Genomic DNA, 13573 nt, shown 5'->3' on the forward strand with positions numbered 1-13573 from the left:
CCTGGCTGATCTCAGGTGTCTGGAGAGGCCAGATGAGGGTAGTAAAACTCCTGGAGCTAAAATCGCAGGGGGCTCGTGAGCTGCTCGATTTAGGTGCTGGGAACGGAACTTGAGTCTTCCAGAAGAGCATCAAGCGATCCCACCTACTGGGCCTTCTCTGTAGTTCAGATGTCCTAGGTTCTTAATTTCAGGTTATTGAATTAACTGGCATGCACTGTTCATAGCATTTCTATGCAACCCTTCCACGTCTCTGAGCCACTAGTGATGTCTCCTGTTTTCCTGAGGTTCGTAGGTTGAGTTTTCTCTCTTTCTTGTCATTTTAGCTACAGGTCTGTCAATGTTGTTATTTCAAAACAAAAACTTTAAAAAAAAAACACTAACTTTTGGATTTTGTTAATTTCATAGCTTTTCCATCTTTGTGTTTTTTAGTTGTTTGAAATATTTGTGTGAGTTTTGACTGGATTCATGACTCGTCCCCCCCACACTCCTCCCAGATCCTCCCCTCCTTCACTACCCACCCAACCTTGTGCCACCTTTTTTTCTTGTTTCCTACCCATCAAGTTCTGTCTGTGCTGTGCTATATTCATGGACACGTGGCCTTTACCTGGAACTTGATGTTTGGGGTTAATAAGGTCTTACTGGGTACCCTTGGTTGGCCTGGTACTTGCTGTTATGCCCAGGGTGCCCTTTAACTCCCAAAAGTCCTTGCCTTCACCTCCCGAGTGCTGGAATTACAGACATGTGTCTCAGAGCCCAGCTTTTTTTTTTTTTTTTTTTTTTTTTTTGCTTTTCTAACCACCTTTATTTCCACTTCAGTCCTTACATCTTACATGATCTGGTTGCCCTTCTCTTTCTGATTTCTGAAAGCAGAAGGTTAGATTGCTGTCTCCCCTCTCCATTGCAGGAGACTGGGTATGAACGACCTTTGCTAACGCTGAGTGGGAGCCTGCAGACTTCCCCATACAGACTGTGTCGGAGAACAAGCGGCACGCAGAAGCATTGGCCCCATTGTCCTCTTGCTCCCCTGGGATGGAATCCATGCGGCTTAGTGGTTCTAGGACCAAAGCCTAGGTTCTGGGGTCTTGTTGACTGGGTGAGAGTTCTCTGTCTGCCACCTACAACTAGAAAACATTGAGCAAAGCATCTAAGTCTTGCCGTGTGTTCTATTTATAGAATAAGACAGTCACTACCATTGTGAGGGTTAGACCTTTAGCCCAAAGTTGGCAGCGGCTAAATGTCTACTGTTTCCTAGCTGTCCCTAACTTAATGGCACTGCACTAATACGAGCCTATGCTGAGCTGATACCACAGGTAGCTACCGAGTCTGGAGTTGTGATTCCATTGGCTGCTTCATCTCCGTCACCACCCATGATGTTCCTTTCCTGCCTGGCTGAGACGCATTTCCAGCTGCAGCCTGGCCGCCCGCTAAGCCGCTCTGCTGCTCTTGCTTATTCAATCACCCATCCAGGGTGAAACAGCAATGAACAGCAGCAGGAAATGAATTTTCCTAAACAAATCTGAAACAAGCTGAGGGGCAGGGTCCATAAATTATGAAAATGGTACTCACTGAGAAAGAAATTCTAATTTAGGTCTCCAGTACTTGGCCTTCTCTGTATAAGGCTGGCCATGCCCCTCTGAACTCACCAGTTGATGCTGAAGATCTGTTGTCTGAGAGTCTGCAGCCGGAGCTGCTCTGTGCTTTCGGGGAATTGCTTAAAAACGCATACAGTTTCATTCTCATCCCACAGCCAAACAATGACCATGCTGTTACAACAAGAAACATAGCAAAGGTATCTGGATTGTTCCTTATTCTGAAACCTTCAGATAAAATTAAAATGTGCCCGGGTTTGGTGAATACACATGTGATCCTGCCACTCAGGGGATGTGACAGAGGATTGGTGAGTTGAGGCTAGCCTGGGCTACATAGAGCATGCCCCTGTCTCAAAAGCCCAGTCACAAGCCAAAGAATCCATTAGTTTCAAGGTGAAAACCACCAGTTCCCTGAAGCCTGGTACATGGATAAAGAAGGGTTCAGTTTGGAGGGTGGGATTTCCTTTCTGAAAGACTAAGTTTGGAATAAAAAGTCAAAAGTGAGTGGACTGCACTCTGGCCCACTGCTCCAGCTGCCTGGATTCTCTCTCCTAGTAACAGGTACAGCCTCTACTGTATTCACAGTGGCTGCGGCCTTACGTGTCCACATAAGCAGCAAGCATTTGAGTATGAGCTAAATGACATCTGCTTAGATGGATGAACAGCGCATCCCATGAGAAGATTAATGCATGCTGTGATATTTTCATGTTCTATGCTCGATGTTATTGTTCGTGTTTTTGAGACAGGACCCCTCACACTTTAGTTTTGACATTCACTATAACCCAGACTTGCTTCAAACTTGTAGCAATCCTCCTGCCTCCCCAAGTGCTGGGTTTACAGGCAGGGTCACCAGGCCTGGCACACATTCTTAATTTGTATAAGTAGTAACTCGTACATATTCTTTTTTTATGTATACAATATTCTGTCTCTGTGTCTGCCTGCACACCAGAAGAGGTTACCAGACCCCATTACAGATGGTTGTGAGCCACCATGTGGTTGCTGGGAATTGAACTCAGGACCTTTGGAAGAGCAGGCAATGCTCTTAACCACTGAGCCATCTCTCCAGCCCCTCATACATATTCTTTCTGAGGACTTGGTGACACACTCCGGTCCCCATTCCTGCTCTCCTTCCCTGCTGCGCCTTTCCTCCTGGCCTTGCACAGCCAACTTAATTGTCTACCATACTACTGATGACCTCATTCGCTGTCTGTTTCCCCATGACATTATAAGGTTCATAAGAGTGGGATTTTGGTGTTTTGCTCACTGCAATAGCCCCCGTACCTAGAATTATTTCTTCCAATCAGACTGAAAGAACTCTGTGAATGGAGTTGTTATTAATCACTATTTTACCCTTTAAAGAAGTGAATGTCTTTTTTTATTATTTTAAAATCAGTTTTAAGTTTGGAGCCTTTCTGCTTGGATGATAAATTTAGTTTGTTTTGGTCAGATTTTGAGACCGAGTCTCATGTAGCCCAGGCTGACTTTGACTCCCTTTGTAGCCCAGGATGCTCCTGTCTTCACCTTACAAGTACTTAGATTCCAGGAATGTGCTACCTTGTTCATTAGATTTTGTCCATTAGACACAAACTCGAGTTACCTGAGAAGAGGGAACCTCAATTTAGTAACCACCTCCATCAGATTGACCTGTGGACATACATGTCTCTGTGGTTATCAGTTCATTTTCATGGCAGGGAGTGTGGCGGGAGTCACACAGGCAAGCATGGTGCCAGAACAGTGGCTGAGAGCTGACATCTAATCCATAAGTATGAGGAGAGCGGAGTAGAGAGGAGAGAGAACTAACTGGGGATGGTGAGGGCTTTTGAAACCTCAAAATCCACCCTGAAGTGACCAGTGTCTCCCTAGGCTACATGGTCTCCCAAGACCACACCTAATCCTCCCTAAACAGTTCCACCAGTTGGGGATTGAACATTATTCAAATCTATGAGCCTGTGGGGGCCATTCTCATTCACACCACCCCAATGATGTGGAAAACCCAACCCAGCATGGGCTGTGCCACTTCTGGGCTGGTGGTCCTGGATTGTATAAGAAAGTAGGCTGAGCAAGCCAGCACGGAGAGCATCCCAGGAAGTAGCATCCCTCCATGGTCCCTGCTTCAGATCCTGCTTCCAGATTCTCCTTGAGTTCTTGCCTCCACCCCCGACCCTCACGCTTCCCTCAGTAATGGACTGTGATCCAGACGTGTAAGCCAAGCAAGCCCTCCCAGAGTTAGTTTTGGCTGTGGTGTTTATCTCAGCCACAGAGAGCAAACTGGAACAGCTACGATGCCCGGCTTGGGTTTAAGTTTTCGTAAATCCACGCAGTGCAATGAAATAGTTTAGAGAATCGTCTTTAGGACTAAAGCTCACCTCTGTGCTTTTGTTTGTTTGTTTGGTGGGTTGGTTTGTTAGTAGGTCAGTCGGTTTTTAACCTTGGTGTGCTGAGGCTCTAAACCAGGACGCTGATCATGCTAGGCGAGCACCATGCCACTGAGCTAACCTCCTGACCCCCATTTTTTAAATTTGAAGCTGAAATACCTCAGGGCTTTACTCCTACCTTACTCCAGCATATACTGCATTCTGTGCTGAGCTGTGCTTTAGTCCAGTGTTTGACAATTTAACTTCGGGAAGAATACTATGGGGCCTTTGTTCATTCCGGTCTGTGGGAACTTCTGGATATTCCTTCTCCTTTCCTACGGGTTATAATTAGCTTCATGGCCAACTACTGCTAGCACTATTAACTCAGCTTTGCGGCTTCAGTGCCAATGTTTGGTACGGGGTACTACTTCAATGCTGTGTGTGTGTACACACACCAGTGTGTGCATGCGTGCGTGCATGTGAACAATTTCTTCCTCTTATACTTTAGTCATGCGTTGATATAGGCAGTAATTTCAGCAAAGTTTTTGGAAATCAAAGTAGTACCAAATAGACTGATGAGGTAGGTGGCCTAGTGGCTAAAGGCGCTGGCCACCAAGCTTGATGTCCTGAGAGCCCTGGAAACCTCAGGGTGGAAGACGAGAACCGACTTCTGCAAGTTATCCCCTGATCTCCACACATATGCCTCCCTATCGAAAATATTGCCAAATGTATTTCTAGAAACAGTGTATTAGCGTTATATGTAAAAGCAAATACCTACTGGCAAGGCCTTTTTTTTTGTTTGTTTTTTTGTTTTTCGAGACAGGGTTTCTCTGTAGCTTTGGAGCCTGTCCTGGAACTAGCTCTTGTAGACCAGGCTGGTCTCGAACTCACAGAGATCCGCCTGCCTCTGCCTCCCGAGTGCTGGGATTAAAGGCGTGCGCCACCACCGCCCGGCTCTGGCAAGGCCTTTATATTGGTCCTATTTTAACCCATAGATGAATTAAAATTTAAAAATCATTCTATCTTTGTAGGGTTTGATTTGGCCTGATCAGATATCCCCTGTATTTCAAACAGTCCATGAAGGGCTGGGAATTGCAGAAAGCCCTGTGTTTAGTCCTCAGCAACTGGTGTGGTGGCACACACCTATGTCTTAGCGTTTGGAGGACAGAGAGAGAGACATCAGGAGTTCATCTTCAGCTACACAGAGAGTCTGGAGACAGCTTTGGATATATTAAACCCAGTCTCAGAGAAACAACAAAGGGTAAAGCACTTGCTACCAAGCCTGTCGACCCAAGTTCAAGTCCCAGGATCCATATAAACATCAACAGAGAGAATAAGCTCAATAAATTTGTCCCCTCATACCCCCCGCTACACGACTCACACATGTATCATACATGTACATCCCATAATAAATTTTAAAAAGCCTGAAATAAATAAAAAAAAAAAACCATGTAACTTTATATCATGTCTCTGCCTCCCCTCCCCAGACTAGGCTCAGTTTTGTCTCTTTCCTCTCCAGAACTAAGTCTATCCACCCGAGGGCTTCCGCACGCACTTGTATGGTCCCCTCCTATTTAGACTCTAAAGCAAAAGTGCTTTATGACGGCTGAGGGCCATTTCTTCAGAAGACCTAACTGCTTGCTGCAAGCCAATTGGATCTGGACTGGCTCACAATACCATGGCCTCTGAGGGACCATGCATTTTAATGCATTTTCTCACCTGGAGGGCTGCATGGCGCAGGAGAACAATGCTCACTAGAATGAGAGAGCTAACTTCTACATTTTTCTGGGTTTCTTTTCCTTATATTGTTTGAGTTTATTAAAGCCACTTTGTTCAAAGTCAGAGCATGAGGATTTGGCTCATTTTCGTGTTGAAGGCAGACTATAATTGGAGTCATAATTGCTGCTTTTAAGTATTCTGTGAGAACCACTTGGTCCCACCACCTAACTAGCTCTTTTATTTCTGAAAGCCAGCGCCCTGCACATGCTGAGTAAGCACTCCAGGTTGATTCAGACCCCACCCTACCTTCAAACTTGCCATCCTTAAATGTTTTTCCCAAAGTTTTGTATTTTAGAGTTAGTGTTTATTTTAATATGCTTACTCATAAATATGCACATTCTCATTTTTTTTTAAAAAAAAAAAAACTTCTCCAAACATGAAATACGATCTAATGTTCCAAACATCCTGTAAGCACAGGACTTTTTCTTACATGGTATACTATTTTTTAAAGTTGTATTTATTTTTATTTATGTTTAAATGTGTTTTGCAGCGTATGTATGTCTTTCATAGCACGTGCATGCAATGCTCACAGGAGCCAGAAGGGAGCATTAGATCCTCTGGAGCTGGAGGGTTGTGAGCCTTCTTGTGGATGCTGAGAATTTAGCCCTGGTCTTCTACATGGATAAGTGCCCTTAACTGCTAAGCTATCTGTCTGACCCCAAGGTACTCTTACATAAAAGCAAATTCTGAGTCTAAGTCTCAGTGGGTAAACATGCCTGCCACCAAGCCTGCTAACCTGAGTTTGATTCCTGGGACCCACGTGGTAGAAGGAAAGAACTGACTCCTATGAGTTGCCCTCTGACCTCTGCATGCCCACTGAGGCACATGAGACACCCTAAATAAATAAGTGTTAAGGAAAAAAAATCAAATTTCTCAGTCCTATTTGTTGTTAAAAATTTTGTTTAAAATATATTTTTAAAAGACTGATTTAGTAACTAGGGAATCTTTGGTTTTCCATTTTGGTTAGCCTAGAAATTTGGTTTCATGTAATAGTTGACATTTTATAATCTAAGATCTGTTTTGAATTTTGACTATTTTTATTTATTTTTTCGTAATATTTTCGTTGACTATTTGGGAATTTCATACTATGTACCCCGAACGTTCTCACTTCTCAGTCCTCTCAGGCCTGCCCCCCACCCCTGTGGCCTCTCCCCCTAGACAAAAATGAAAAATGAAACAAACAAACAAACAAAACCACGTGAGTCCAATTTGTGCTGCCTTTGTACTCACCGGAGCATGAGGATTTTGACCTTTTATTAAGTCACTAATCTTTCTCAGTATTGATCGCTTTATATAGAAGCAATAAAATTTCCTTTTATAAAATTGGGATAGAAGAATAAACTGAACGCAGACTCGGCCCTCTGGACTTTTGATCTCTGACACTGTCCACTTCAAAACTGTCATAAATTCAGTGAATTGGACAGACACAATAACCTCTAAGGGAAAACCTGCAGTCACAGTTTAGACTGTTGGTTGGCTGGTATTTTGGGACGCGGCCTCCTGACCTCAGGCTGGCCTTGACTCCTGACCCTGCCACCTCCCCAGTGCTGGCCTTGCAGAGAGCTTCCTCGCATCCAGCTTCCCCGCTCACACCTGGGGATTCAGCCCAGAGCCCTGAGCATGCTGCGCTCACATACAGGACCACTGCTCTGTGCCCAAACGCTGCATTAGGAAGAGAGTCAGGTTTCATTTCTTTATAGGAGCTCATCTTGATCCACGTTTGGAGAGTACTGGGTGTCACATGGGTATCAAGAGCCCTCTCAGTTTCTCCTCTCCCTCTTCCTCTGATGCCCTAACTCCACTTGCAGAGGCGGGTTTTTTTTTTTTTTTGTTTGATTGTTTCTGGATTTTTGGCGGAGGGTATTTACTTTGAAGTGTTTTGGAATGTTGTCTGAGTCTTTCTTACCACGAGGCTCATTTTACCAGTCTCTTTGTCTTTCTGTGCCCCCTCTACTTGTTTCGGCGGTCACTCTATTTCAGCTTCAAATTAATAAACAAAATAAAATGAGGGTTTAGTTCATGTGGGATTATTGCATCTTTTTCTATCACATTTATAAGTAGGATTTTTGGTAGTGATTGGTTGAGATAAAGTGCCCAGTAACCCAGGTTATCTACCTGAGATAAAGGTGGGCTGGAGGGAAAGCCACGTTCGCTAAAAATACAGCATTTCCCAGAAGCCTCGTCTTTCTCTAAGACTTTGAGGCAGCCTTGCTAGATAAAGCAGACTGGCCTTGAATCGTTGAGCCTCTTACGTCAGCCTCCCAAGTTCTGGGATTCGAACTGTGTGTTACCTTGTTCAGTGTTCCAGAGACAGTGTTATTTTCTGAGTGCTTTCTACTTTGCCAGAAACCTTTCTGCTCACTTAAACATATTTATTTATTTAATCCGCACAGCGCCCCATGTGAGGTAGGAATTACTATGTCTCTTATTTATATGAAGTGGAGCAAGGGCGTGCGCATGCGTGCGCGCGCACACACACACACACACACACACACACACACACACACACACACACACACGATTCTCCAAAGGGTGACTGGAAAGAAAATCATTGATTTCCTTTTAGTCATGATTGGAGCTTGAGTGAAATCTTTCAGTTAAATTTCTTTTCTATAAAATGCCAGTGTTTCTGTTGCCTTGGACTTTCCCAATTTTCTCTTGGACGGAGTGGGTTTCGCACTAATTTCCATATGGTTATTAAGCATTTCCACGTGACAGCTGTGAACCCTCCCTGCCTTCTGAGCCCCGCCTTCAAACTCACTCCAAGTGTCCTTAGCAAATGACTCCCAAAGCCAAAACCCATTGGCCAGTGGAGAACCAGGAACCAGGTAGAGCAGAGTCACGTTGTTCCTGGAGTTAGGGACAAAGGTTACTGAAGCCTGGCTGTGGTTACAATTAGCCTGTGCGTCCAGATTTCAAGACTGGAAAGGTAGGGAAACCTTACTTATTTTCATTGAGGTATGAAGAAGGTGGTTGTGTTCACTTAAGGCAATTTATTATTAGGTTTATCAAACAATCTGTTTGGGCTTTGTTTTAATTAACAGTGGTATATACATCTTAAGTTCTTAAGAATCTTAAACACTACCTCATTTGCCTTACTGTTGGTAAAACTCCAGCTTTCTAGTTATGGGTGGGATTTGAAAAACATTCTTTAGTTTTACAGCTTTTTTTTTACTTCATATACTTGATAAAAATCTAGGTCTTCACAAATATATATTTATAGTTTGCAATTTAAACCATATAATATAAGCAATAATTTGTCTCAGTCTTTAGAGAAGAAAATACGATAACTAAACATAAATTAGGAATTAGCATTATGATAATATATAAAACTGTACCAGTGATATTTCCTCTTGTTTGAGTCACTTTTTTCAAAACTGTCATTTAAGTTTAAGAAATGAAATTATTTAACTGTAGACGCTATGCTTTTTTTTTTTTTACTTTACTACTTTATATACTTTATGTGGTCCATTCTAATATTAATCACGACTGGAAAAGCAGAATTCTTTTTCACCTTTCTACCTAAAAATGAAGCAATTTGGATAGGACTTAAAGTGAAAGCTAACCGTCAAGAGGAACATCTCTCTGGTCATAACGAGCCCTCCTCCACTGTCGTGGGAAGAAGCTCTTCACTGCCATCAGTCAGTATGGACACAGAGTGCCCGGGAGTCCACTCAGCCCTTAGTGTCAGCCTTATTCATGGCTACTATATTGTTAGTGTCAAAGGTAAACTTGTCTGTAATATTAGTAACTGGTTTTCCATGAGTACTTTGTTCAGAAAGTGGCTCAAAATGGGTTTGTATTTTGTAACGTGATAGTGCATTAATCTAAAATAAGCTGAGGCATTGTACTGTTCGATAAGAACATAACATTACAAAGCATTTAGTATGTGTTGTTTTTGTCTAATTTGTAAAGAGAATATTAGTGAGCTTATCACTGGATATTAAAGGTGTGTGTGTGTATATGTGTGTTCTTGTGTGTGTGTGTTCATGTATACATGGTGCCCTGTATACATCAGAGAACAACTTCTATGGCGTTGGTTCTCTCCTGCCTCTACTTGGACTCTGGAGATCAGCCAGATTGTCAGGGTTGTGAAGCAAAGTGCTCTACCGAAGGAGCCTTCTTTCTGGCCCCAGATTCCCCTTTTCTTGGTATTTATTTAAAGAGGTTTTCATTATAAAATATCCTACTTTCTACAAGTTTCGCTCGAAATGCCGTGTTTTTTTGAAGCTCGCTCTCAACGTTGCCTTCAGTGACTCGGCTCTGGTTCTCACTGATCTTTCAGGGATCAGGCTTGGGGGCAGGGCCAGCAGCAGTCACAGTGTTAACTATTTACCTGGCTTTGGCTAAAGCTTGGTAACCATCGCTGTTCTCAGCCGCAAGCTGAGGTCCGAAGGTTCAGATGAACCTCGCAGATCAGAGGTCAGACACAGATTGTAGCTGAATTCTGCCAATACGACAGAATTTCACAGCTATGAATTGCTCGTGTCCAGTCCTGCACACGGGCCGGGCTGGGCGGTTAACAGTGTAATCTGTACAAGTCAGCCTTTGGCACCCACGTTTAATAAGTAACTAGCTGGTGCCTTAGGTTTCACTGGTACAAGGTGCATGTTATAAAAAGGGTCAGATGTCAACGCGCAAAGATGAAGGAGGTGGGAGGTGACACTCTCACAGCACCACCTATGAGCTGTACGTAGAGATTCACTAGTCTGTTTAATTTGTATTTCTGTGGTGTAAATTTAACATGTTCTTTTTCTCCGTCTTCAAAAGATGGGTCCTTTTGTAAAACGTTAACAAGTAAGAGATGTCTGATTAGGGACTATTAACCAAGAAGTAAAAAGTGAAGTTGTAGACATCGCTTAATTATTTCATGGGATCTTTTTCTCAAAATATTTCCAAAATGTGATGGCGTTTTAAGAATTTAGGGAACAAGCCAGGTGGTGTGGCACATGCTTTTAATCCCAGTACTCCGGAGGCAGAGGCACGGAGATCTCTGTGAGTTCGAGGCCAGTCTGGTCTACAAGAGCTAGTTCCAGGACAGCTAGGACTGTTACACAGAGAAACCCTGTCTCAGAAGAGAGAGAGAGAGAGAGAGAGAGAGAGAGAGAGAGAGAAGATTTAGGGAACAAGAGGTATAATTCCAGCACTCTGAAAACTGAGGCAAGATTGCCAAGTTTTGGGTCAACCTGGGCTACAGGGTGAGGCCCACTTTTTTAAAAAGAGGAATAGATTATTTTCCCTTGGTCTTTCAGAGGTTAGAGTTCATGATTGACGGGCCCTGTTGATTTGGGCCTGTGATGAGGACACATGGCATGGTGGAGCCAAGCTTCTTCCCTCATAACCAGGAAGTATAAAGATAGGGCCTAGGACCCCACCATCTCTGTCAGGGCACTCTCAAGCAGTGGTCCAAGATTCCCCATGAGGTCCTACCTCTTACTACCCCCAATCCTTTCACATGTGAGCCTTTGAGGAAACACCGATGATCTAAACCATAAGTCTCTCTCTCTCTCTCTCTCTCTCTCTCTCTCTCTCTCTCTCTCTCTCTCTCTCTCTCTCTCTCTCTCTCTCTCTCCAATTGGAATTTTCAGCTCTCCCATCCTGGATCAATTGGACTCTCTCAGAGAACATACTAATTTAGAGCTCAGGCTCTGGTCTCCGACCCTCCGTGTTCGAATCTGTGTTGCCATAGTCTTTGGTCAGCTTCTCTGTGCTGGTTCTCTGTCTCCCCAAAGACTAGCAGCATAGTTCTTGCTTCCTTATTGTAGCAGAAGTAAGATGATGTCACACAAGGGATGCTTAACACAGTGCCTCATGTACAGTGAGGATTCAAGAACTGAGCCACTGCTGAGGCATTGGCTCCTAGCTGCTGTGTCATTGGCTCCCAGCTGCTGTCGTCATTGACTCCTAGCTGCTGTGTCATTGGCTCCCAGCTGCTGTGTCATTGGCTCCTAGCTGCTGTGGCATTTGCTCCCAGCTGCTGTCGTCATTGGCTCCTAGCTGCTGACTTAGCCTTGCCCACCCTACATCCCATTCCAGCTTGCCTTCCCCTGGGTTTCTTCATTTCAGGAAGGGTAGACACAGACGTGTGTATTGGATAAGGTGATGTGGGAGGTGTCAGGAGGTGTTCTTCTAACTATCAGGCAGAAGGGCTCTTTAAAATGCCCGGTCCAGCTCCACCACTCTTTGGAGGCTATGTTTCCTTAGCTAATTGCTAAATCCAAATCCCTAGTTTCCCTTGCAAGCTCTTTTTGTGCTGCCAAGCAGTGAGAAACATTTGAGACTTAAAATAAGTTCATAAATAATGCCATATGGATAGGCTGAATTCTATCCTTGGGGGATATACATTACAAAATTGTTATATTTACTGATCTCAAATTTTTGCAAAAATACCAGATGTGAAATGTTACCTTGAACTTATTTATTCTGTTTCTTCATTATTATCAAAATCAAAAATTTTGGATTAAAGCATATGATTTTAACTACCAGTAACAATGTTAAGTACTTATCATTTAAAAAAGTCACAGTGACATCTCACGTTAATTAATTAAACACCTGCTCTGGATCTAGATGTGAGTCAGACCAGACTCTGCCCTGGTAAAGTTTTAACTTAGTTGAAGATGAGCGTGGTTCGAACAGTTATTGTAAGCTTAAATCATATGCCAAAATTCTACCATGTTTGTCATCAATGTGGCAATTTCCTATGTGTCAGGAAGAGTGTTAGATAACACTGTGGGCACAAGTCTCAGGAGCCTCCCCAGTCTGCTTCACTGGAGGAGGGAAGTTGAAGTTCAGCCTGGCCAGGCAGAGAGGGTCTGAGGGGATCTGAAGCACCAGGAATAACCTGTAAGGGAAACCGAGGCATGCCATGAAGCTGGATGAGGAGTGAGGCTCTTCACATCTTAGCAGGATATCGACGTTATTCTAAAGATAGCACCAAGAGGCTGATGGGACCGAATAGTGTGGGTTTAAGGCCACCGTCTGCTGTGAGAGCTGGATTCATAGCGGGCAGCAGCGAGCAGGATAAAGGCCGTCCAGGAGGCTACGGAAGCTAGGGGCTGGCCATTTGCAGTATGCTTCCAAATGTAAGAGCTTTAATTCATGTAATGATACTCAAGTTCAGGAAACACCCGAGAAGGCGGAGGCCTGGACCGCTGAGAGCATATCTGAGATCCAGCAGTGCAAGAAGACCAGTGGCCAGCAGAAATCTGATGGCCGGCCTGCACTGTTTCCTGGTAGTTTTAAATCCATTTACTTCCTCCTCAAGAGTGGGCAAGTGATTTATTTATCTTAAGACGGAATCTGTTTCCATTAAAAAGTATTCCTGCCTGGCAGTAGCGTAGCACATACCTACAAACAGTACTAAGAGCGAAGGCCAGAGTATCAGGCCTTCCAGGTCGTCTTGAGCTTTGTCCTGAGTTTGAGACTAACCTGGGCTACGTAAGCTGCCCCAGTCTTACAAAATGAAAGACATAAGTGATTGCTACTAATTCATTTTAATTACTAGATAAAGTAGCATATTTCTTTATGACATTATCCACGCCTGGTTGATTCTTACCCCTCCCCCACCACACACATTCCGCTCTGCTGTCTCTCTCCATTCTGTTCCTCCCGCCTCTTTCTCTACAATGTTCTCTTATCCTCCCCTCATGTCCCTGAAAAAACTCTTTTCTCCCTCTATGCTCACGAGCTCCTTAGTCGTTTCTTGGCCTCTGCTCACACGTACACCCTCCTAAGTACATGTCTCTAGAAACTGGTAGAGAGTAGGGGTGGGAATCTTAACTTTAGCCTCAGCTTGTGACTGAGGAGGGTTGAAGCAGCACAGCGCAGGTCTTGACTTTGGACTAAGATTTT

The 13573-nt window shown here is 43.9% G+C and overlaps 1 protein-coding gene across 2 annotated transcripts in view; it reads left to right on the forward strand.

The window, feature by feature from the left end:
• The first annotated feature begins 8526 nt into the window (after positions 1 to 8526).
• Positions 8527 to 13573, forward strand: part of Rbm47 (RNA binding motif protein 47) — a 34190-nt gene continuing 29143 nt past the window's right edge. For both annotated transcript variants that reach the window (XM_038319595.1, XM_038319602.1), the window contains exon 1: positions 8527 to 8651. The gene's annotated coding sequence lies outside the window, so the exon portion shown is untranslated. The remainder of the gene's footprint in view (positions 8652 to 13573) is intronic.

Source organism: Arvicola amphibius, chromosome 1 (genome assembly GCF_903992535.2).
Source record: "Arvicola amphibius chromosome 1, mArvAmp1.2, whole genome shotgun sequence".
Lineage (NCBI taxonomy): Eukaryota > Metazoa > Chordata > Mammalia > Rodentia > Cricetidae > Arvicola > Arvicola amphibius.